We start from the raw sequence: 24,223 nt of genomic DNA, 5'->3' as shown, positions 1-24,223 counted from the left end.
AAGGAAAGGAACATTCTGTAGTGGAGATTCCGATAACTTAAGAAGCCTAGATGGTGTGGACAGGAACATGAAGAGCTTACCAGAGTTGAGTGGATAGCCAATTGAACAGCACGGATGGAGTTTGAACAGGCCGCAGAAAACCACTATTGTGTTACTTGGACTTTCCCAAGTGGTATAACGAAAACCGGCCTGGAGTGGAGAGTCAGAAGAATCCAGATTCGCAGTGAATGAATGGAACATTGTGTAGCGCAGATTCCAATGATTTCTGTAGGCTGGGTTATGTGGTCAGGAAAATGAAGAGCTGACCAGGGTTGAGAGGATAGCCAATTGAACAGCACGGCCGTGAGTTTTAACAGGCCGCTGAAAACCAGCTCTGGGTTCCTTGGAATTTCATCAGTGGTGTAAAGAAAACCTGCCGGGAGTGGAGATTCACATGAATTCCAGATTCGCAGTGAATGAGTGGAACATTCCGTAGTGGAGATTCCAATGATTTCGGAAGACTGGATTCTGTGCACAGGAAAATAAAGTGCTGACCAGGGTTGAATTCATAGCCTATTGAACATCACAGTTGTTAGTGTGAAAAGGCCGCTGAAAACCAACATTTTCTTACTTGGACATTTACCAGTGGTGTAACGCAAGCCTGCCTGGAGTGCAGATTCAGATGAATTCCAGATTCGCAGTGAATGAGTGGAACATTCTGTAGTGGAGATTCCACTGATTTCTGAAGACTGAATTCTGTGCACAGGAAAATGAAGTGCTGACCAGGGTTGAATTCATAGCCTATTGAACATCACAGTTGTGAGTGTGAAAAGGCCGCTGAAAACCAGCATTTTCTTACTTGGACATTTACCAGTGGTGTAACCAAAGCCTGCCTGGAGTGCAGATTCAGATGAATTTCAGATTCGGAGTGAATGAAAGGAACATTCTGTAGTGGAGATTGCAATGATTTCTGCAGTCTGGATTGTGTGAACAAGAAAATACCGAGCTGCCGAGTTTTGAGTGGATAGCATATTGAGCAGCACTGCTGCGAGTATGAACAGGCCGCAGAATACCAGAATTGGGTTCCCTGGACATTCAAGAGTGGTGTAAGGAAAACCTGCCTGGAGTGGAGAGTCAAACGAATTCCAGATTGGCAGTGAATTAGTGAACACTCTGTCGTGGAGATTCCAATGATTTCTGAAAACAGGGTTAAGTGGACAGGAAAATAAAGAGCGGAGCAGGGTTCCCTGGATAGCCAATTGAACTGCATGGCTTCGAGTGTGAAAAAGCCGCTGAAAACCAGCATTGGGTTACTTGCACTTTGAAGAGTGGTGTAACGAAAGCCTGCCTGGAGTGCAGATTCTGATGAATTCCAGATTCGCAGTGAATGAAAGGAACATTCTCTAGTGGAGTTTCCAATGACTTCTGAAGTCTGGATAGTGTGGACAGGAAAATGAAGAGCTGACCATTTTTGAGTTGATAGCCAATTAAACAGCACGGATGCCAGAGTGAACAGGCCGCAGAAAACCACTATTGTGTAACTTGGACTCACCCAAGTGATGTAATGAAAACCGGCCAGGGGTGGAGAGTCAGAAGAATTCCAGATTCGCAGTGAACGAATGGTACATTCTGTAGTTCAGATTCCAATGATTTCTGAAGGCTGGGTTTTGTGGACAGGAAAACGTAGAGAAGAACAGGGTTCTGTGGATATCCAAATTAATATCCCGTCTGGGAGTGTGAACATGTCGCTGAAAACCAGCATTGGGTTACTTGGACATTTACTAGTTGTGTAACGATAGACTGCCTGCAGTGCAGATTCAGTGAAAAAATGGCACATTCTCTAGTGGAGATGACAATGATTTCTGAAGACGAGATTGTGTGAACAGGAAAATGCAGGGCTGTTCAGGTTAGAATAGAGAGCCTATTGTACTGCACGTATGCGAGTATGAAAAGGCCACTTAAAACTAGCATTGGGTTACTTGGACATTGACCAGTGGTGTAACGAAAGCCTGCCTGGAGTGCGGATTCAGAAGAATTCCAGATTCCCAGTGAAGGAAAGGAACATTCTGTAGTGTAGATTCCGATAACTTAAGAAGCCTAGATGGTGTGGACAGGAACATGAAGAGCTGACCAGAGTTGAGTGGATAGCCAATTGAACAGCACGGATGGAGTTTGAACAGGCCGCAGAAAACCACTATTGTGTTACTTGGACTTTCCCAAGTGGTATAAGGAAAACCGGCCTGGAGTGGAGAGTCAGAAGAATCCAGATTCGCAGTGAATGAATGGAACATTGTGTAGCGCAGATTCCAATGATTTCTGAAGGCTGGGTTATGTGGTCAGGAAAATGAAGAGCTGACCAGGGTTGAGAGGATAGCCAATTGAACAGCACGGCCGTGAGTTTTAACAGGCCGCTGAAAACCAGCTCTGGGTAGCTTGGAATTTCATCAGTGGTGTAAAGAAAACCTGCCGGGAGTGGAGATTCACATGAATTCCAGATTCGCAGTGAATGAGTGGAACATTCCGTAGTGGAGATTCCAATGATTTCTGAAGACTGGATTCTGTGCACAGGAAAATGAAGTGCTGACCAGGGTTGAATTCATAGCCTATTGAACATCACAGTTGTGAGTGTGAAAAGGCCGCTGAAAACCAACATTTTCTTACTTGGACATTTACCAGTGGTGTAACGCAAGCCTGCCTGGAGTGCAGATTCAGATGAATTCCAGATTCGCAGTGAATGAGTGGAACATTCTGTAGTGGAGATTCCACTGATTTCTGAAGACTGGATTCTGTGCAAAGGAAAATGAAGTGCTGACCAGGGTTGAATTCATAGCCTATTGAACATCACAGTTGTGAGTGTGAAAAGGCCGCTGAAAACCAGCATTTTCTTACTTGGACATTTACCAGTGGTGTAACCAAAGCCTGCCTGGAGTGCAGATTCAGATGAATTTCAGATTCGGAGTGAATGAAAGGAACATTCTGTAGTGGAGATTGCAATGATTTCTGCAGTCTGGATTGTGTGAACAAGAAAATACCGAGCTGCCCAGGTTTGAGTGGATAGCATATTGAGCAGCACTGCTGCGAGTATGAACAGGCCGCAGAATACCAGAATTGGGTTCCCTGGACATTCAAGAGTGGTGTAAGGAAAACCTGCCTGGAGTGGAGAGTCAAATGAATTCCAGATTGGCAGTGAATTAGCGAACACTCTGTCGTGGAGATTCCAATGATTTCTGAAAACAGGGTTAACTGGACAGGAAAATAAAGAGCGGAGCAGGGTTCCCTGGATAGCCAATTGAACTGCATGGCTTCGAGTGTGAAAAAGCCGCTGAAAACCAGCATTGGGTTACTTGCACTTTGAAGAGTGGTGTAACGAAAGCCTGCCTGGAGTGCAGATTCTGATGAATTCCAGATTCGCAGTGAATGAAAGGAACATTCTCTAGTGGAGTTTCCAATGACTTCTGAAGTCTGGATAGTGTGGACAGGAAAATGAAGAGCTGACCATTTTTGAGTTGATAGCCAATTAAACAGCACGGATGCCAGTGTGAACAGGCCGCAGAAAAACACTATTGTGTAACTTGGACTCACCCAAGTGATGTAATGAAAACCGGCCAGGGGTGGAGAGTCAGAAGAATTCCAGATTCGCAGTGAACGAATGGTACATTCTGTAGTTCAGATTCCAATGATTTCTGAAGGCTGGGTTTTGTGGACAGGAAAACGTAGAGAAGAACAGGGTTCTGTGGATATCCAAATTAACATCCCGTCTGGGAGTGTGAACATGTCGCTGAAAACCAGCATTGGGTTACTTGGACATTTACTACTTGTGTAACGATAGACTGCCTGCAGTGCAGATTCAGTGAAAAAATGGCACATTCTGTAGTGGAGATGACAATGATTTCTGAAGACGAGATTGTGTGAACAGGAAAATGCAGGGCTGTTCAGGTTAGAATAGAGAGCCTATTGTACTGCACGTATGCGAGTATGAAAAGGCCACTTAAAACTAGCATTGGGTTACTTGGACATTGACCAGTGGTGTAACGAAAGCCTGCCTGGAGTGCGGATTCAGAAGAATTCCAGATTCCCAGTGAAGGAAAGGAACATTCTGTAGTGGGGATTCCGATAACTTAAGAAGCCTAGATGGTGTGGACAGGAACATGAAGAGCTGACCAGAGTTGAGTGGATAGCCAATTGAACAGCACGGATGGAGTTTGAACAGGCCGCAGAAAACCACTATTGTGTTACTTGGACTTTCCCAAGTGGTATAACGAATACCGGCCTGGAGTGGAGAGTCAGAAGAATCCAGATTCGCAGTGAATGAATGGAACATTGTGTAGCGCAGATTCCAATGATTTCTGAAGGCTGGGTTATGTGGTCAGGAAAATGAAGAGCTGACCAGGATTGAGAGGATAGCCAATTGAACAGCACGGCCGTGAGTTTTAACAGGCCGCTGAAAACCAGCTCTGGGTTCCTTGGAATTTCATCAGTGGTGTAAAGAAAACCTGCCGGGAGTGGAGATTCACATGAATTCCAGATTCGCAGTGAATGAGTGGAACATTCCGTAGTGGAGATTCCAATGATTTCTGAAGACTGGATTCTGTGCACAGGAAAATGAAGTGCCGACCAGGGTTGAATTCATAGCCTATTGAACATCACAGTTGTGAGTGTGAAAAGGCCGCTGAAAACCAACATTTTCTTACTTGGACATTTACCAGTGGTGTAACGCAAGCCTGCCTGGAGTGCAGATTCAGATGAATTCCAGATTCGCAGTGAATGAGTGGAACATTCTGTAGTGGAGATTCCACTGATTTCTGAAGACTGGATTCTGTGCAAAGGAAAATGAAGTGCTGACCAGGGTTGAATTCATAGCCTATTGAACATCACAGTTGTGAGTGTGAAAAGGCCGCTGAAAACCAGCATTTTCTTACTTGGACATTTACCAGTGGTGTAACCAAAGCCTGCCTGGAGTGCAGATTCAGATGAATTTCAGATTCGGAGTGAATGAAAGGAACATTCTGTAGTGGAGATTGCAATGATTTCTGCAGTCTGGATTGTGTGAACAAGAAAATACCGAGCTGCCCAGGTTTGAGTGGATAGCATATTGAGCAGCACTGCTGCGAGTATGAACAGGCCGCAGAATACCAGAATTGGGTTCCCTGGACATTCAAGAGTGGTGTAAGGAAAACCTGCCTGGAGTGGAGAGTCAAATGAATTCCAGATTGGCAGTGAATTAGTGAACACTCTGTCGTGGAGATTCCAATGATTTCTGAAAACAGGGTTAACTGGACAGGAAAATAAAGAGCGGAGCAGGGTTCCCTGGATAGCCAATTGAACTGCATGGCTTCGAGTGTGAAAAAGCCGCTGAAAACCAGCCTTGGGTTACTTGCACTTTGAAGAGTGGTGTAACGAAAGCCTGCCTGGAGTGCAGATTCTGATGAATTCCAGATTCGCAGTGAATGAAAGGAACATTCTCTAGTGGAGTTTCCAATGACTTCTGAAGTCTGGATAGTGTGGACAGGAAAATGAAGAGCTGACCATTTTTGAGTTGATAGCCAATTAAACAGCACGGATGCCAGTGTGAACAGGCCGCAGAAAAACACTATTGTGTAACTTGGACTCACCCAAGTGATGTAATGAAAACCGGCCAGGGGTGGAGAGTCAGAAGAATTCCAGATTCGCAGTGAACGAATGGTACATTCTGTAGTTCAGATTCCAATGATTTCTGAAGGCTGGGTTTTGTGGACAGGAAAACGTAGAGAAGAACAGGGTTCTGTGGATATCCAAATTAACATCCCGTCTGGGAGTGTGAACATGTCGCTGAAAACCAGCATTGGGTTACTTGGACATTTACTAGTTGTGTAACGATAGACTGCCTGCAGTGCAGATTCAGTGAAAAAATGGCACATTCTGTAGTGGAGATGACAATGATTTCTGAAGACGAGATTGTGTGAACAGGAAAATGCAGGGCTGTTCAGGTTAGAATAGAGAGCCTATTGTACTGCACGTATGCGAGTATGAAAAGGCCACTTAAAACTAGCATTGGGTTACTTGGACATTGACCAGTGGTGTAACGAAAGCCTGCCTGGAGTGCGGATTCAGAAAAATTCCAGATTCCCAGTGAAGGAAAGGAACATTCTGTAGTGGGGATTCCGATAACTTAAGAAGCCTAGATGGTGTGGACAGGAACATGAAGAGCTGACCAGAGTTGAGTGGATAGCCAATTGAACAGCACGGATGGAGTTTGAACAGGCCGCAGAAAACCACTATTGTGTTACTTGGACTTTCCCAAGTGGTATAAGGAAAACTGGCCTGGAGTGGAGAGTCAGAAGAATCCAGATTCGCAGTGAATGAATGGAACATTGTGTAGCGCAGATTCCAATGATTTCTGTAGGCTGGGTTATGTGGTCAGGAAAATGAAGAGCTGACCAGGGTTGAGAGGATAGCCAATTGAACAGCACGGCCGTGAGTTTTAACAGGCCGCTGAAAACCAGCTCTGGGTTCCTTGGAATTTCATCAGTGGTGTAAAGAAAACCTGCCGGGAGTGGAGATTCACATGAATTCCAGATTCGCAGTGAATGAGTGGAACATTCTGTAGTGGAGATTCCAATGATTTCTGAAGACTGGATTCTGTGCACAGGAAAATGAAGTGCTGACCAGGGTTGAATTCATAGCCTATTGAACATCACAGTTGTGAGTGTGAAAAGGCCGCTGAAAACCAACATTTTCTTACTTGGACATTTACCAGTGGTGTAACGCAAGCCTGCCTGGAGTGCAGATTCAGATGAATTCCAGATTCGCAGTGAATGAGTGGAACATTCTGTAGTGGAGATTCCACTGATTTCTGAAGACTGGATTCTGTGCACAGGAAAATGAAGTGCTGACCATGACCAGGGTTGAATTCATAGCCTATTGAACATCACAGTTGTGAGTGTGAAAAGGCTGCTGAAAACCAGCATTTTCTTACTTGGACATTTACCAGTGGTGTAACCAAAGCCTGCCTGGAGTGCAGATTCAGATGAATTTCAGATTCGGAGTGAATGAAAGGAACATTCTGTAGTGGAGATTGCAATGATTTCTGCAGTCTGGATTGTGTGAACAAGAAAATACCGAGCTGCCCAGGTTTGAGTGGATAGCATATTGAGCAGCACTGCTGCGAGTATGAACAGGCCGTAGAATACAAGAATTGGGTTCCCTGGACATTCAAGAGTGGTGTAAGGAAAACCTGCCTGGAGTGGAGAGTCAAATGAATTCCAGATTGGCAGTGAATTAGCGAACACTCTGTCGTGGAGATTCCAATGATTTCTGAAAACAGGGTTAACTGGACAGGAAAATAAAGAGCGGAGCAGGGTTCCCTGGATAGCCAATTGAACTGCATGGCTTCGAGTGTGAAAAAGCCGCTGAAAACCAGCATTGGGTTACTTGCACTTTGAAGAGTGGTGTAACGAAAGCCTGCCTGGAGTGCAGATTCTGATGAATTCCAGATTCGCAGTGAATGAAAGGAACATTCTCTAGTGGAGTTTCCAATGACTTCTGAAGTCTGGATAGTGTGGACAGGAAAATGAAGAGCTGACCATTTTTGAGTTGATAGCCAATTAAACAGCACGGATGCCAGTGTGAACAGGCCGCAGAAAAACACTATTGTGTAACTTGGACTCACCCAAGTGATGTAATGAAAACCGGCCAGGGGTGGAGAGTCAGAAGAATTCCAGATTCGCAGTGAACGAATGGTACATTCTGTAGTTCAGATTCCAATGATTTCTGAAGGCTGGGTTTTGTGGACAGGAAAACGTAGAGAAGAACAGGGTTCTGTGGATATCCAAATTAACATCCCGTCTGGGAGTGTGAACATGTCGCTGAAAACCAGCATTGGTTTACTTGGACATTTACTAGTTGTGTAACGATAGACTGCCTGCAGTGCAGATTCAGTGAAAAAATGGCACATTCTGTAGTGGAGATGACAATGATTTCTGAAGACGAGATTGTGTGAACAGGAAAATGCAGGGCTGTTCAGGTTAGAATAGAGAGCCTATTGTACTGCACGTATGCGAGTATGAAAAGGCCACTTAAAACTAGCATTGGGTTACTTGGACATTGACCAGTGGTGTAACGAAAGCCTGCCTGGAGTGCGGATTCAGAAGAATTCCAGATTCCCAGTGAAGGAAAGGAACATTCTGTAGTGGGGATTCCGATAACTTAAGAAGCCTAGATGGTGTGGACAGGAACATGAAGAGCTGACCAGAGTTGAGTGGATAGCCAATTGAACAGCACGGATGGAGTTTGAACAGGCCGCAGAAAACCACTATTGTGTTACTTGGACTTTCCCAAGTGGTATAACGAAAACCGGCCTGGAGTGGAGAGTCAGAAGAATCCAGATTCGCAGTGAATGAATGGAACATTGTGTAGCGCAGATTCCAATGATTTCTGAAGGCTGGGTTATGTGGTCAGGAAAATGAAGAGCTGACCAGGGTTGAGAGGATAGCCAATTGAACAGCACGGCCGTGAGTTTTAACAGGCCGCTGAAAACCAGCTCTGGGTTCCTTGGAATTTCATCAGTGGTGTAAAGAAAACCTGCCGGGAGTGGAGATTCACATGAATTCCAGATTCGCAGTGAATGAGTGGAACATTCCGTAGTGGAGATTCCAATGATTTCTGAAGACTGGATTCTGTGCACAGGAAAATGAAGTGCTGACCAGGGTTGAATTCATAGCCTATTGAACATCACAGTTGTGAGTGTGAAAAGGCTGCTGAAAACCAGCATTTTCTTACTTGGACATTTACCAGTGGTGTAACCAAAGCCTGCCTGGAGTGCAGATTCAGATGAATTTCAGATTCGGAGTGAATGAAAGGAACATTCTGTAGTGGAGATTGCAATGATTTCTGCAGTCTGGATTGTGTGAACAAGAAAATACCGAGCTGCCCAGGTTTGAGTGGATAGCATATTGAGCAGCACTGCTGCGAGTATGAACAGGCCGTAGAATACAAGAATTGGGTTCCCTGGACATTCAAGAGTGGTGTAAGGAAAACCTGCCTGGAGTGGAGAGTCAAATGAATTCCAGATTGGCAGTGAATTAGCGAACACTCTGTCGTGGAGATTCCAATGATTTCTGAAAACAGGGTTAACTGGACAGGAAAATAAAGAGCGGAGCAGGGTTCCCTGGATAGCCAATTGAACTGCATGGCTTCGAGTGTGAAAAAGCCGCTGAAAACCAGCATTGGGTTACTTGCACTTTGAAGAGTGGTGTAACGAAAGCCTGCCTGGAGTGCAGATTCTGATGAATTCCAGATTCGCAGTGAATGAAAGGAACATTCTCTAGTGGAGTTTCCAATGACTTCTGAAGTCTGGATAGTGTGGACAGGAAAATGAAGAGCTGACCATTTTTGAGTTGATAGCCAATTAAACAGCACGGATGCCAGTGTGAACAGGCCGCAGAAAAACACTATTGTGTAACTTGGACTCACCCAAGTGATGTAATGAAAACCGGCCAGGGGTGGAGAGTCAGAAGAATTCCAGATTCGCAGTGAACGAATGGTACATTCTGTAGTTCAGATTCCAATGATTTCTGAAGGCTGGGTTTTGTGGACAGGAAAACGTAGAGAAGAACAGGGTTCTGTGGATATCCAAATTAACATCCCGTCTGGGAGTGTGAACATGTCGCTGAAAACCAGCATTGGGTTACTTGGACATTTACTAGTTGTGTAACGATAGACTGCCTGCAGTGCAGATTCAGTGAAAAAATGGCACATTCTGTAGTGGAGATGACAATGATTTCTGAAGACGAGATTGTGTGAACAGGAAAATGCAGGGCTGTTCAGGTTAGAATAGAGAGCCTATTGTCCTGCACGTATGCGAGTATGAAAAGGCCACTTAAAACTAGCATTGGGTTACTTGGACATTGACCAGTGGTGTAACGAAAGCCTGCCTGGAGTGCGGATTCAGAAGAATTCCAGATTCCCAGTGAAGGAAAGGAACATTCTGTAGTGGGGATTCCGATAACTTAAGAAGCCTAGATGGTGTGGACAGGAACATGAAGAGCTGACCAGAGTTGAGTGGATAGCCAATTGAACAGCACGGATGGAGTTTGAACAGGCCGCAGAAAACCACTATTGTGTTACTTGGACTTTCCCAAGTGGTATAACGAAAACCGGCCTGGAGTGGAGAGTCAGAAGAATCCAGATTCGCAGTGAATGAATGGAACATTGTGTAGCGCAGATTCCAATGATTTCTGAAGGCTGGGTTATGTGGTCAGGAAAATGAAGAGCTGACCAGGGTTGAGAGGATAGCCAATTGAACAGCACGGCCGTGAGTTTTAACAGGCCGCTGAAAACCAGCTCTGGGTTCCTTGGAATTTCATCAGTGGTGTAAAGAAAACCTGCCGGGAGTGGAGATTCACATGAATTCCAGATTCGCAGTGAATGAGTGGAACATTCTGTAGTGGAGATTCCAATGATTTCTGAAGACTGGATTCTGTGCACAGGAAAATGAAGTGCTGACCAGGGTTGAATTCATAGCCTATTGAACATCACAGTTGTGAGTGTGAAAAGGCCGCTGAAAACCAACATTTTCATACTTGGACATTTACCAGTGGTGTAACGCAAGCCTGCCTGGAGTGCAGATTCAGATGAATTCCAGATTCGCAGTGAATGAGTGGAACATTCTGTAGTGGAGATTCCACTGATTTCTGAAGACTGGATTCTGTGCAAAGGAAAATGAAGTGCTGACCAGGGTTGAATTCATAGCCTATTGAACATCACAGTTGTGAGTGTGAAAAGGCCGCTGAAAACCAACATTTTCTTACTTGGACATTTACCAGTGGTGTAACGCAAGCCTGCCTGGAGTGCAGATTCAGATGAATTCCAGATTCGCAGTGAATGAGTGGAACATTCTGTAGTGGAGATTCCACTGATTTCTGAAGACTGGATTCTGTGCAAAGGAAAATGAAGTGCTGACCAGGGTTGAATTCATAGCCTATTGAACATCACAGTTGTGAGTGTGAAAAGGCTGCTGAAAACCAGCATTTTCTTACTTGGACATTTACCAGTGGTGTAACCAAAGCCTGCCTGGAGTGCAGATTCAGATGAATTTCAGATTCGGAGTGAATGAAAGGAACATTCTGTAGTGGAGATTGCAATGATTTCTGCAGTCTGGATTGTGTGAACAAGAAAATACCGAGCTGCCCAGGTTTGAGTGGATAGCATATTGAGCAGCACTGCTGCGAGTATGAACAGGCCGTAGAATACAAGAATTGGGTTCCCTGGACATTCAAGAGTGGTGTAAGGAAAACCTGCCTGGAGTGGAGAGTCAAATGAATTCCAGATTGGCAGTGAATTAGCGAACACTCTGTCGTGGAGATTCCAATGATTTCTGAAAACAGGGTTAACTGGACAGGAAAATAAAGAGCGGAGCAGGGTTCCCTGGATAGCCAATTGAACTGCATGGCTTCGAGTGTGAAAAAGCCGCTGAAAACCAGCATTGGGTTACTTGCACTTTGAAGAGTGGTGTAACGAAAGCCTGCCTGGAGTGCAGATTCTGATGAATTCCAGATTCGCAGTGAATGAAAGGAACATTCTCTAGTGGAGTTTCCAATGACTTCTGAAGTCTGGATAGTGTGGACAGGAAAATGAAGAGCTGACCATTTTTGAGTTGATAGCCAATTAAACAGCACGGATGCCAGTGTGAACAGGCCGCAGAAAAACACTATTGTGTAACTTGGACTCACCCAAGTGATGTAATGAAAACCGGCCAGGGGTGGAGAGTCAGAAGAATTCCAGATTCGCAGTGAACGAATGGTACATTCTGTAGTTCAGATTCCAATGATTTCTGAAGGCTGGGTTTTGTGGACAGGAAAACGTAGAGAAGAACAGGGTTCTGTGGATATCCAAATTAACATCCCGTCTGGGAGTGTGAACATGTCGCTGAAAACCAGCATTGGGTTACTTGGACATTTACTAGTTGTGTAACGATAGACTGCCTGCAGTGCAGATTCAGTGAAAAAATGGCACATTCTGTAGTGGAGATGACAATGATTTCTGAAGACGAGATTGTGTGAACAGGAAAATGCAGGGCTGTTCAGGTTAGAATAGAGAGCCTATTGTACTGCACGTATGCGAGTATGAAAAGGCCACTTAAAACTAGCATTGGGTTACTTGGACATTGACCAGTGGTGTAACGAAAGCCTGCCTGGAGTGCGGATTCAGAAGAATTCCAGATTCCCAGTGAAGGAAAGGAACATTCTGTAGTGGGGATTCCGATAACTTAAGAAGCCTAGATGGTGTGGACAGGAACATGAAGAGCTGACCAGAGTTGAGTGGATAGCCAATTGAACAGCACGGATGGAGTTTGAACAGGCCGCAGAAAACCACTATTGTGTTACTTGGACTTTCCCAAGTGGTATAACGAAAACCGGCCTGGAGTGGAGAGTCAGAAGAATCCAGATTCGCAGTGAATGAATGGAACATTGTGTAGCGCAGATTCCAATGATTTCTGAAGGCTGGGTTATGTGGTCAGGAAAATGAAGAGCTGACCAGGGTTGAGAGGATAGCCAATTGAACAGCACGGCCGTGAGTTTTAACAGGCCGCTGAAAACCAGCTCTGGGTTCCTTGGAATTTCATCAGTGGTGTAAAGAAAACCTGCCGGGAGTGGAGATTCACATGAATTCCAGATTCGCAGTGAATGAGTGGAACATTCTGTAGTGGAGATTCCAATGATTTCTGAAGACTGGATTCTGTGCACAGGAAAATGAAGTGCTGACCAGGGTTGAATTCATAGCCTATTGAACATCACAGTTGTGAGTGTGAAAAGGCCGCTGAAAACCAACATTTTCATACTTGGACATTTACCAGTGGTGTAACGCAAGCCTGCCTGGAGTGCAGATTCAGATGAATTCCAGATTCGCAGTGAATGAGTGGAACATTCTGTAGTGGAGATTCCACTGATTTCTGAAGACTGGATTCTGTGCACAGGAAAATGAAGTGCTGACCAGGGTTGAATTCATAGCCTATTGAACATCACAGTTGTGAGTGTGAAAAGGCTGCTGAAAACCAGCATTTTCTTACTTGGACATTTACCAGTGGTGTAACCAAAGCCTGCCTGGAGTGCAGATTCAGATGAATTTCAGATTCGGAGTGAATGAAAGGAACATTCTGTAGTGGAGATTGCAATGATTTCTGCAGTCTGGATTGTGTGAACAAGAAAATACCGAGCTGCCCAGGTTTGAGTGGATAGCATATTGAGCAGCACTGCTGCGAGTATGAACAGGCCGTAGAATACCAGAATTGGGTTCCCTGGACATTCAAGAGTGGTGTAAGGAAAACCTGCCTGGAGTGGAGAGTCAAATGAATTCCAGATTGGCAGTGAATTAGCGAACACTCTGTCGTGGAGATTCCAATGATTTCTGAAAACAGGGTTAACTGGACAGGAAAATAAAGAGCGGAGCAGGGTTCCCTGGATAGCCAATTGAACTGCATGGCTTCGAGTGTGAAAAAGCCGCTGAAAACCAGCATTGGGTTACTTGCACTTTGAAGAGTGGTGTAACGAAAGCCTGCCTGGAGTGCAGATTCTGATGAATTCCAGATTCGCAGTGAATGAAAGGAACATTCTCTAGTGGAGTTTCCAATGACTTCTGAAGTCTGGATAGTGTGGACAGGAAAATGAAGAGCTGACCATTTTTGAGTTGATAGCCAATTAAACAGCACGGATGCCAGTGTGAACAGGCCGCAGAAAAACACTATTGTGTAACTTGGACTCACCCAAGTGATGTAATGAAAACCGGCCAGGGGTGGAGAGTCAGAAGAATTCCAGATTCGCAGTGAACGAATGGTACATTCTGTAGTTCAGATTCCAATGATTTCTGAAGGCTGGGTTTTGTGGACAGGAAAACGTAGAGAAGAACAGGGTTCTGTGGATATCCAAATTAACATCCCGTCTGGGAGTGTGAACATGTCGCTGAAAACCAGCATTGGGTTACTTGGACATTTACTAGTTGTGTAACGATAGACTGCCTGCAGTGCAGATTCAGTGAAAAAATGGCACATTCTGTAGTGGAGATGACAATGATTTCTGAAGACGAGATTGTGTGAACAGGAAAATGCAGGGCTGTTCAGGTTAGAATAGAGAGCCTATTGTACTGCACGTATGCGAGTATGAAAAGGCCACTTAAAACTAGCATTGGGTTACTTGGACATTGACCAGTGGTGTAACGAAAGCCTGCCTGGAGTGCGGATTCAGAAGAATTCCAGATTCCCAGTGAAGGAAAGGAACATTCTGTAGTGGAGATTCCGATAACTTAAGAAGCCTAGATGGTGTGGACAGGAACATGAAGAGCTGACCAGAGTTGAGTGGATAGCCAATTGAACAGCACGGATGGAGTTTGAACAGGCCGCAGAAAACCACTATTGTGTTACTTGGACTTTCCCAAGTGGTATAACGAAAACCGGCCTGGAGTGGAGAGTCAGAAGAATCCAGATTCGCAGTGAATGAATGGAACATTGTGTAGCGCAGATTCCAATGATTTCTGAAGGCTGGGTTATGTGGTCAGGAAAATGAAGAGCTGACCAGGGTTGAGAGGATAGCCAATTGAACAGCACGGCCGTGAGTTTTAACAGGCCGCTGAAAACCAGCTCTGGGTTCCTTGGAATTTCATCAGTGGTGTAAAGAAAACCTGCCGGGAGTGGAGATTCACATGAATTCCAGATTCGCAGTGAATGAGTGGAACATTCCGTAGTGGAGATTCCAATGATTTCTGAAGACTGGATTCTGTGCACAGGAAAATGAAGTGCTGACCAGGGTTGAATTCATAGCCTATTGAACATCACAGTTGTGAGTGTGAAAAGGCCGCTGAAAACCAACATTTTCTTACTTGGACATTTACCAGTGGTGTAACGCAAGCCTGCCTGGAGTGCAGATTCAGATGAATTCCAGATTCGCAGTGAATGAGTGGAACATTCTGTAGTGGAGATTCCACTGATTTCTGAAGACTGGATTCTGTGCAAAGGAAAATGAAGTGCTGACCAGGGTTGAATTCATAGCCTATTGAACATCACAGTTGTGAGTGTGAAAAGGCTGCTGAAAACCAGCATTTTCTTACTTGGACATTTACCAGTGGTGTAACCAAAGCCTGCCTGGAGTGCAGATTCAGATGAATTTCAGATTCGGAGTGAATGAAAGGAACATTCTGTAGTGGAGATTGCAATGATTTCTGCAGTCTGGATTGTGTGAACAAGAAAATACCGAGCTGCCCAGGTTTGAGTGGATAGCATATTGAGCAGCACTGCTGCGAGTATGAACAGGCCGTAGAATACCAGAATTGGGTTCCCTGGACATTAAAGAGTGGTGTAAGGAAAACCTGCCTGGAGTGGAGAGTCAAATGAATTCCAGATTGGCAGTGAATTATCGAACACTCTGTCGTGGAGATTCCAATGATTTCTGAAAACAGGGTTAACTGGACAGGAAAATAAAGAGCGGAGCAGGGTTCCCTGGATAGCCAATTGAAGTGCATGGCTTCGAGTGTGAAAAAGCCGCTGAAAACCAGCATTGGGTTACTTGCACTTTGAAGAGTGGTGTAACGAAAGCCTGCCTGGAGTGCAGATTCTGATGAATTCCAGATTCGCAGTGAATGAAAGGAACATTCTCTAGTGGAGTTTCCAATGACTTCTGAAGTCTGGATAGTGTGGACAGGAAAATGAAGAGCTGACCATTTTTGAGTTGATAGCCAATTAAACAGCACGGATGCCAGTGTGAACAGGCCGCAGAAAAACACTATTGTGTAACTTGGACTCACCCAAGTGATGTAATGAAAACCGGCCAGGGGTGGAGAGTCAGAAGAATTCCAGATTCGCAGTGAACGAATGGTACATTCTGTAGTTCAGATTCCAATGATTTCTGAAGGCTGGGTTTTGTGGACAGGAAAACGTAGAGAAGAACAGGGTTCTGTGGATATCCAAATTAACATCCCGTCTGGGAGTGTGAACATGTCGCTGAAAACCAGCATTGGGTTACTTGGACATTTACTAGTTGTGTAACGATAGACTGCCTGCAGTGCAGATTCAGTGAAAAAATGGCACATTCTGTAGTGGAGATGACAATGATTTCTGAAGACGAGATTGTGTGAACAGGAAAATGCAGGGCTGTTCAGGTTAGAATAGAGAGCCTATTGTACTGCACGTATGCGAGTATGAAAAGGCCACTTAAAACTAGCATTGGGTTACTTGGACATTGACCAGTGGTGTAACGAAAGCCTGCCTGGAGTGCGGATTCAGAAGAATTCCAGATTCCCAGTGAAGGAAAGGAACATTCTGTAGTGGAGATTCCGATAACTTAAGAAGCCTAGATGGTGTGGACAGGAACATGAAGAGCTGACCAGAGTTGAGTGGATAGCCAATTGAACAGCACGGATGGAGTTTGAACAGGCCGCAGAAAACCACTATTGTGTTACTTGGACTTTCCCAAGTGGTATAACGAAAACCGGCCTGGAGTGGAGAGTCAGAAGAATCCAGATTCGCAGTGAATGAATGGAACATTGTGTAGCGCAGATTCCAATGATTTCTGAAGGCTGGGTTATGTGGTCAGGAAAATGAAGAGCTGACCAGGGTTGAGAGGATAGCCAATTGAACAGCACGGCCGTGAGTTTTAACAGGCCGCTGAAAACCAGCTCTGGGTTCCTTGGAATTTCATCAGTGGTGTAAAGAAAACCTGCCGGGAGTGGAGATTCACATGAATTCCAGATTCGCAGTGAATGAGTGGAACATTCCGTAGTGGAGATTCCAATGATTTCTGAAGACTGGATTCTGTGCACAGGAAAATGAAGTGCTGACCAGGGTTGAATTCATAGCCTATTGAACATCACAGTTGTGAGTGTGAAAAGGCCGCTGAAAACCAACATTTTCTTACTTGGACATTTACCAGTGGTGTAACGCAAGCCTGCCTGGAGTGCAGATTCAGATGAATTCCAGATTCGCAGTGAATGAGTGGAACATTCTGTAGTGGAGATTCCACTGATTTCTGAAGACTGGATTCTGTGCAAAGGAAAATGAAGTGCTGACCAGGGTTGAATTCATAGCCTATTGAACATCACAGTTGTGAGTGTGAAAAGGCTGCTGAAAACCAGCATTTTCTTACTTGGACATTTACCAGTGGTGTAACCAAAGCCTGCCTGGAGTGCAGATTCAGATGAATTTCAGATTCGGAGTGAATGAAAGGAACATTCTGTAGTGGAGATTGCAATGATTTCTGCAGTCTGGATTGTGTGAACAAGAAAATACCGAGCTGCCCAGGTTTGAGTGGATAGCATATTGAGCAGCACTGCTGCGAGTATGAACAGGCCGTAGAATACAAGAATTGGGTTCCCTGGACATTCAAGAGTGGTGTAAGGAAAACCTGCCTGGAGTGGAGAGTCAAATGAATTCCAGATTGGCAGTGAATTATCGAACACTCTGTCGTGGAGATTCCAATGATTTCTGAAAACAGGGTTAACTGGACAGGAAAATAAAGAGCGGAGCAGGGTTCCCTGGATAGCCAATTGAACTGCATGGCTTCGAGTGTGAAAAAGCCGCTGAAAACCAGCATTGGGTTACTTGCACTTTGAAGAGTGGTGTAACGAAAGCCTGCCTGGAGTGCAGATTCTGATGAATTCCAGATTCGCAGTGAATGAAAGGAACATTCTCTAGTGGAGTTTCCAATGACTTCTGAAGTCTGGATAGTGTGGACAGGAAAATGAAGAGCTGACCATTTTTGAGTTGATAGCCAATTAAACAGCACGGATGCCAGTGTGAACAGGCCGCAGAAAACACTATTGTGTAACTTGGACTCACCCAAGTGATGTAATGAAAACCGGCCAGGGGTGGAGAGTCAGAAGAATTCCAGATTCGCAGTGAACGAATGGTACATTCTGTAGTTCAGATTCCAATGATTTCTGAAGGCTGGGTTTTGTGGACAGGAAAACGTAGAGAAGAACAGGGTTCTGTGGATATCCAAATTAACATCCCGTCTGGGAGTGTGAACATGTCGCTGAAAACCAGCATTGGGTTACTTGGACATTTACTAGTTGTGTAACGATAGACTGCCTGCAGTGCAGATTCAGTGAAAAAATGGCACATTCTGTAGTGGAGATGACAATGATTTCTGAAGACGAGATTGTGTGAACAGGAAAATGCAGGGCTGTTCAGGTTAGAATAGAGAGCCTATTGTACTGCACGTATGCGAGTATGAAAAGGCCACTTAAAACTAGCATTGGGTTACTTGGACATTGACCAGTGGTGTAACGAAAGCCTGGCTGGAGTGCGGATTCAGAAGAATTCCAGATTCCCAGTGAAGGAAAGGAACATTCTGTAGTGGGGATTCCGATAACTTAAGAAGCCTAGATGGTGTGGACAGGAACATGAAGAGCTGACCAGAGTTGAGTGGATAGCCAATTGAACAGCACGGATGGAGTTTGAACAGGCCGCAGAAAACCACTATTGTGTTACTTGGACTTTCCCAAGTGGTATAACGAAAACCGGCCTGGAGTGGAGAGTCAGAAGAATCCAGATTCGCAGTGAATGAATGGAACATTGTGTAGCGCAGATTCCAATGATTTGTGAAGTCTGGGTTATGTGGTCAGGAAAATGAAGAGCTGACCAGGGTTGAGAGGATAGCCAATTGAACAGCACGGCCGTGAGTTTTAACAGGCCGCTGAAAACCAGCTCTGGGTACCTTGGAATTTCATCAGTGGTGTAAAGAAAACCTGCCGGGAGTGGAGATTCACATGAATTCCAGATTCGCAGTGAATGAGTGGAACATTCTGTAGTGGAGATTCCAATGATTTCTGAAGACTGGATTCTGTGCACAGGAAAATGAAGTGCTGACCAGGGTTGAATTCATAGCCTATTGAACATCACAGTTGTGAGTGTGAAAAGGCCGCTGAAAACCAACATTTTCATACTTGGACATTTACCAGTGGTGTAACGCAAGCCTGCCTGGAGTGCAGATTCAGATGAATTCCAGATTCGCAGTGAATGAGTGGAACATTCTGTAGTGGAGATTCCACTGATTTCTGAAGACTGGATTCTGTGCACAGGAAAATGAAGTGCTGACCAGGGTTGAATTCATAGCCTATTGAACATCACAGTTGTGAGTGTGAAAAGGCCGCTGAAAACCAGCATTTTCTTACTTGGACATTTACAAGTGGTGTAACCAAAGCCTGCCTGGAGTGCAGATTCAGATGAATTTCAGATTCGGAGTGAATGAAAGGAACATTCTGTAGTGGAGATTGCAATGATTTCTGCAGTCTGGATTGTGTGAACAAGAAAATACCGAGCTGCCCAGGTTTGAGTGGATAGCATATTGAGCAGCACTGCTGCGAGTATGAACAGGCCGCAGAATACCAGAATTGGGTTCCCTGGACATTCAAGAGTGGTGTAAGGAAAACCTTTCTGGAGTGGAGAGTCAAATGAATTCCAGATTGGCAGTGAATTAGCGAACACTCTGTCGTGGAGATTCCAATGATTTCTGAAAACAGGGTTAACTGGACAGGAAAATAAAGAGCGGAGCAGGGTTCCCTGGATAGCCAATTGAACTGCATGGCTTCGAGTGTGAAAAAGCCGCTGAAAACCAGCATTGGGTTACTTGCACTTTGAAGAGTGGTGTAACGAAAGCCTGCCTGGAGTGCAGATTCTGATGAATTCCAGATTCGCAGTGAATGAAAGGAACATTCTCTAGTGGAGTTTCCAATGACTTCTGAAGTCTGGATAGTGTGGACAGGAAAATGAAGAGCTGACCATTTTTGAGTAGATAGCCAATTAAACAGCACGGATGCCAGTGTGAACAGGCCGCAGAAAAACACTATTGTGTAACTTGGACTCACCCAAGTGATGTAATGAAAACCGGCCAGGGGTGGAGAGTCAGAAGAATTCCAGATTCACAGTGAACGAATGGTACATTCTGTAGTTCAGATTCCAATGATTTCTGAAGGCTGGCTTTTGTGGACAGGAAAACGTAGAGAAGAACAGGGTTCTGTGGATATCCAAATTAACATCCCGTCTGGGAGTGTGAACATGTCGCTGAAAACCAGCATTGGGTTACTTGGACATTTACTAGTTGTGTAACGATAGACTGCCTGCAGTGCAGATTCAGTGAAAAAATGGCACATTCTGTAGTGGAGATGACAATGATTTCTGAAGACGAGATTGTGTGAACAGGAAAATGCAGGGCTGTTCAGGTTAGAATAGAGAGCCTATTGTACTGCACGTATGCGAGTATGAAAAGGCCACTTAAAACTAGCATTGGGTTACTTGGACATTGACCAGTGGTGTAACGAAAGCCTGCCTGGAGTGCGGATTCAGAAGAATTCCAGATTCCCAGTGAAGGAAAGGAACATTCTGTAGTGGAGATTCCGATAACTTAAGAAGCCTAGATGGTGTGGACAGGAACATGAAGAGCTGACCAGAGTTGAGTGGATAGCCAATTGAACAGCACGGATGGAGTTTGAACAGGCCGCAGAAAACCACTATTGTGTTACTTGGACTTTCCCAAGTGGTATAAGGAAAACCGGCCTGGAGTGGAGAGTCAGAAGAATCCAGATTCGCAGTGAATGAATGGAACATTGTGTAGCGCAGATTCCAATGATTTCTGAAGGCTGGGTTATGTGGTCAGGAAAATGAAGAGCTGACCAGGGTTGAGAGGATAGCGAATTGAACAGCACGGCCGTGAGCTTTAACAGGCCGCTGAAAACCAGCTCTGGGTTCCTTGGAATTTCATCAGTGGTGTAAAGAAAACCTGCCGGGAGTGGAGATTCAGATGAATTCCAGATTCGCAGTGAATGAGTGGAACATTCTGTAGTGGAGATTCCAATGATTTCTGAAGACTGGATTCTGTGCACAGGAAAATGAAGTGCTGACCAGGGTTGAATTCATAGCCTATTGAACATCACAGTTGTGAGTGTGAAAAGGCCGCTTAAAACCAACATTTTCTTACTTGGACATTTACCAGTGGTGTAACGCAAGCCTGCCTGGAGTGCAGATTCAGATGAATTCCAGATTCGCAGTGAATGAGTGGAACATTCTGTAGTGGAGATTCCACTGATTTCTGAAGACTGGATTCTGTGCAAAGGAAAATGAAGTGCTGACCACGGTTGAATTCATAGCCTATTGAACATCACAGTTGTGAGTGTGAAAAGGCCGCTGAAAACCAGCATTTTCTTACTTGGACATTTACCAGTGGTGTAACCAAAGCCTGCCTGGAGTGCAGATTCAGATGAATTTCAGATTCGGAGTGAATGAAAGGAACATTCTGTAGTGGAGATTGCAATGATTTCTGCAGTCTGGATTGTGTGAACAAGAAAATACCGAGCTGCCCAGGTTTGAGTGGATAGCATATTGAGCAGCACTGCTGCGAGTATGAACAGGCCGCAGAATACCAGAATTGGGTTCCCTGGACATTCAAGAGTGGTGTAAGGAAAACCTGCCTGGAGTGGAGAGTCAAATGAATTCCAGATTGGCAGTGAATTAGTGAACACTCTGTCGTGGAGATTCCAATGATTTCTGAAAACAGGGTTAACTGGACAGGAAAATAAAGAGCGGAGCAGGGTTCCCTGGATAGCCAATTGAACTGCATGGCTTCGAGTGTGAAAAAGCCGCTGAAAACCAGCATTGGGTTACTTGCACTTTGAAGAGTGGTGTAACGAAAGCCTGCCTGGAGTGCAGATTCTGATGAATTCCAGATTCGCAGTGAATGAAAGGAACATTCTCTAGTGGAGTTTCCAATGACTTCTGAAGTCTGGATAGTGTGGACAGGAAAATGAAGAGCTGACCATTTTTGAGTTGATAGCCAATTAAACAGCACGGATGCCAGTGTGAACAGGCCGCAGAAAACACTATTGTGTAACTTGGACTCACCCAAGTGATGTAATGAAAACCGGCCAGGGGTGGAGAGTCAGAAGAATTCCAGATTCGCAGTGAACGAATGGTACATTCTGTAGTTCAGATTCCAATGATTTCTGAAGGCTGGGTTTTGTGGACAGGAAAACGTAGAGAAGAACAGGGTTCTGTGGATATCCAAATTAACATCCCGTCTGGGAGTGTGAACATGTCGCTGAAAACCAGCATTGGGTTACTTGGACATTTACTAGTTGTGTAACGATAGACTGCCTGCAGTGCAGATTCAGTGAAAAAATGGCACATTCTGTAGTGGAGATGACAATGATTTCTGAAGACGAGATTGTGTGAACAGGAAAATGCAGGGCTGTTCAGGTTAGAATAGAGAGCCTATTGTACTGCACGTATGCGAGTATGAAAAGGCCACTTAAAACTAGCATTGGGTTACTTGGACATTGACCAGTGGTGTAACGAAAGCCTGGCTGGAGTGCGGATTCAGAAGAATTCCAGATTCCCAGTGAAGGAAAGGAACATTCTGTAGTGGGGATTCCGATAACTTAAGAAGCCTAGATGGTGTGGACAGGAACATGAAGAGCTGACCAGAGTTGAGTGGATAGCCAATTGAACAGCACGGATGGAGTTTGAACAGGCCGCAGAAAACCACTATTGTGTTACTTGGACTTTCCCAAGTGGTATAACGAAAACCGGCCTGGAGTGGAGAGTCAGAAGAATCCAGATTCGCAGTGAATGAATGGAACATTGTGTAGCGCAGATTCCAATGATTTGTGAAGTCTGGGTTATGTGGTCAGGAAAATGAAGAGCTGACCAGGGTTGAGAGGATAGCCAATTGAACAGCACGGCCGTGAGTTTTAACAGGCCGCTGAAAACCAGCTCTGGGTACCTTGGAATTTCATCAGTGGTGTAAAGAAAACCTGCCGGGAGTGGAGATTCACATGAATTCCAGATTCGCAGTGAATGAGTGGAACATTCTGTAGTGGAGATTCCAATGATTTCTGAAGACTGGATTCTGTGCACAGGAAAATGAAGTGCTGACCAGGGTTGAATTCATAGCCTATTGAACATCACAGTTGTGAGTGTGAAAAGGCCGCTGAAAACCAACATTTTCATACTTGGACATTTACCAGTGGTGTAACGCAAGCCTGCCTGGAGTGCAGATTCAGATGAATTCCAGATTCGCAGTGAATGAGTGGAACATTCTGTAGTGGAGATTCCACTGATTTCTGAAGACTGGATTCTGTGCACAGGAAAATGAAGTGCTGACCAGGGTTGAATTCATAGCCTATTGAACATCACAGTTGTGAGTGTGAAAAGGCCGCTGAAAACCAGCATTTTCTTACTTGGACATTTACAAGTGGTGTAACCAAAGCCTGCCTGGAGTGCAGATTCAGATGAATTTCAGAATCGGAGTGAATGAAAGGAACATTCTGTAGTGGAGATTGCAATGATTTCTGCAGTCTGGATTGTGTGAACAAGAAAATACCGAGCTGCCCAGGTTTGAGTGGATAGCATATTGAGCAGCACTGCTGCGAGTATGAACAGGCCGCAGAATACCAGAATTGGGTTCCCTGGACATTCAAGAGTGGTGTAAGGAAAACCTTTCTGGAGTGGAGAGTCAAATGAATTCCAGATTGGCAGTGAATTAGCGAACACTCTGTCGTGGAGATTCCAATGATTTCTGAAAACAGGGTTAACTGGACAGGAAAATAAAGAGCGGAGCAGGGTTCCCTGGATAGCCAATTGAACTGCATGGCTTCGAGTGTGAAAAAGCCGCTGAAAACCAGCATTGGGTTACTTGCACTTTGAAGAGTGGTGTAACGAAAGCCTGCCTGGAGTGCAGATTCTGATGAATTCCAGATTCGCAGTGAATGAAAGGAACATTCTCTAGTGGAGTTTCCAATGACTTCTGAAGTCTGGATAGTGTGGACAGGAAAATGAAGAGCTGACCATTTTTGAGTAGATAGCCAATTAAACAGCACGGATGCCAGTGTGAACAGGCCGCAGAAAAACACTATTGTGTAACTTGGACTCACCCAAGTGATGTAATGAAAACCGGCCAGGGGTGGAGAGTCAGAAGAATTCCAGATTCACAGTGAACGAATGGTACATTCTGTAGTTCAGATTCCAATGATTTCTGAAGGCTGGCTTTTGTGGACAGGAAAACGTAGAGAAGAACAGGGTTCTGTGGATATCCAAATTAACATCCCGTCTGGGAGTGTGAACATGTCGCTGAAAACCAGCATTGGGTTACTTGGACATTTACTAGTTGTGTAACGATAGACTGCCTGCAGTGCAGATTCAGTGAAAAAATGGCACATTCTGTAGTGGAGATGACAATGATTTCTGAAGACGAGATTGTGTGAACAGGAAAATGCAGGGCTGTTCAGGTTA

This window comes from Sorex fumeus, unplaced genomic scaffold (assembly GCF_029834395.1).
Source record: "Sorex fumeus unplaced genomic scaffold, SorFum_2.1 ptg000019l, whole genome shotgun sequence".
Taxonomy (NCBI): domain Eukaryota; kingdom Metazoa; phylum Chordata; class Mammalia; order Eulipotyphla; family Soricidae; genus Sorex; species Sorex fumeus.
Note: the sequence above shows the minus strand (reverse complement) of the source record.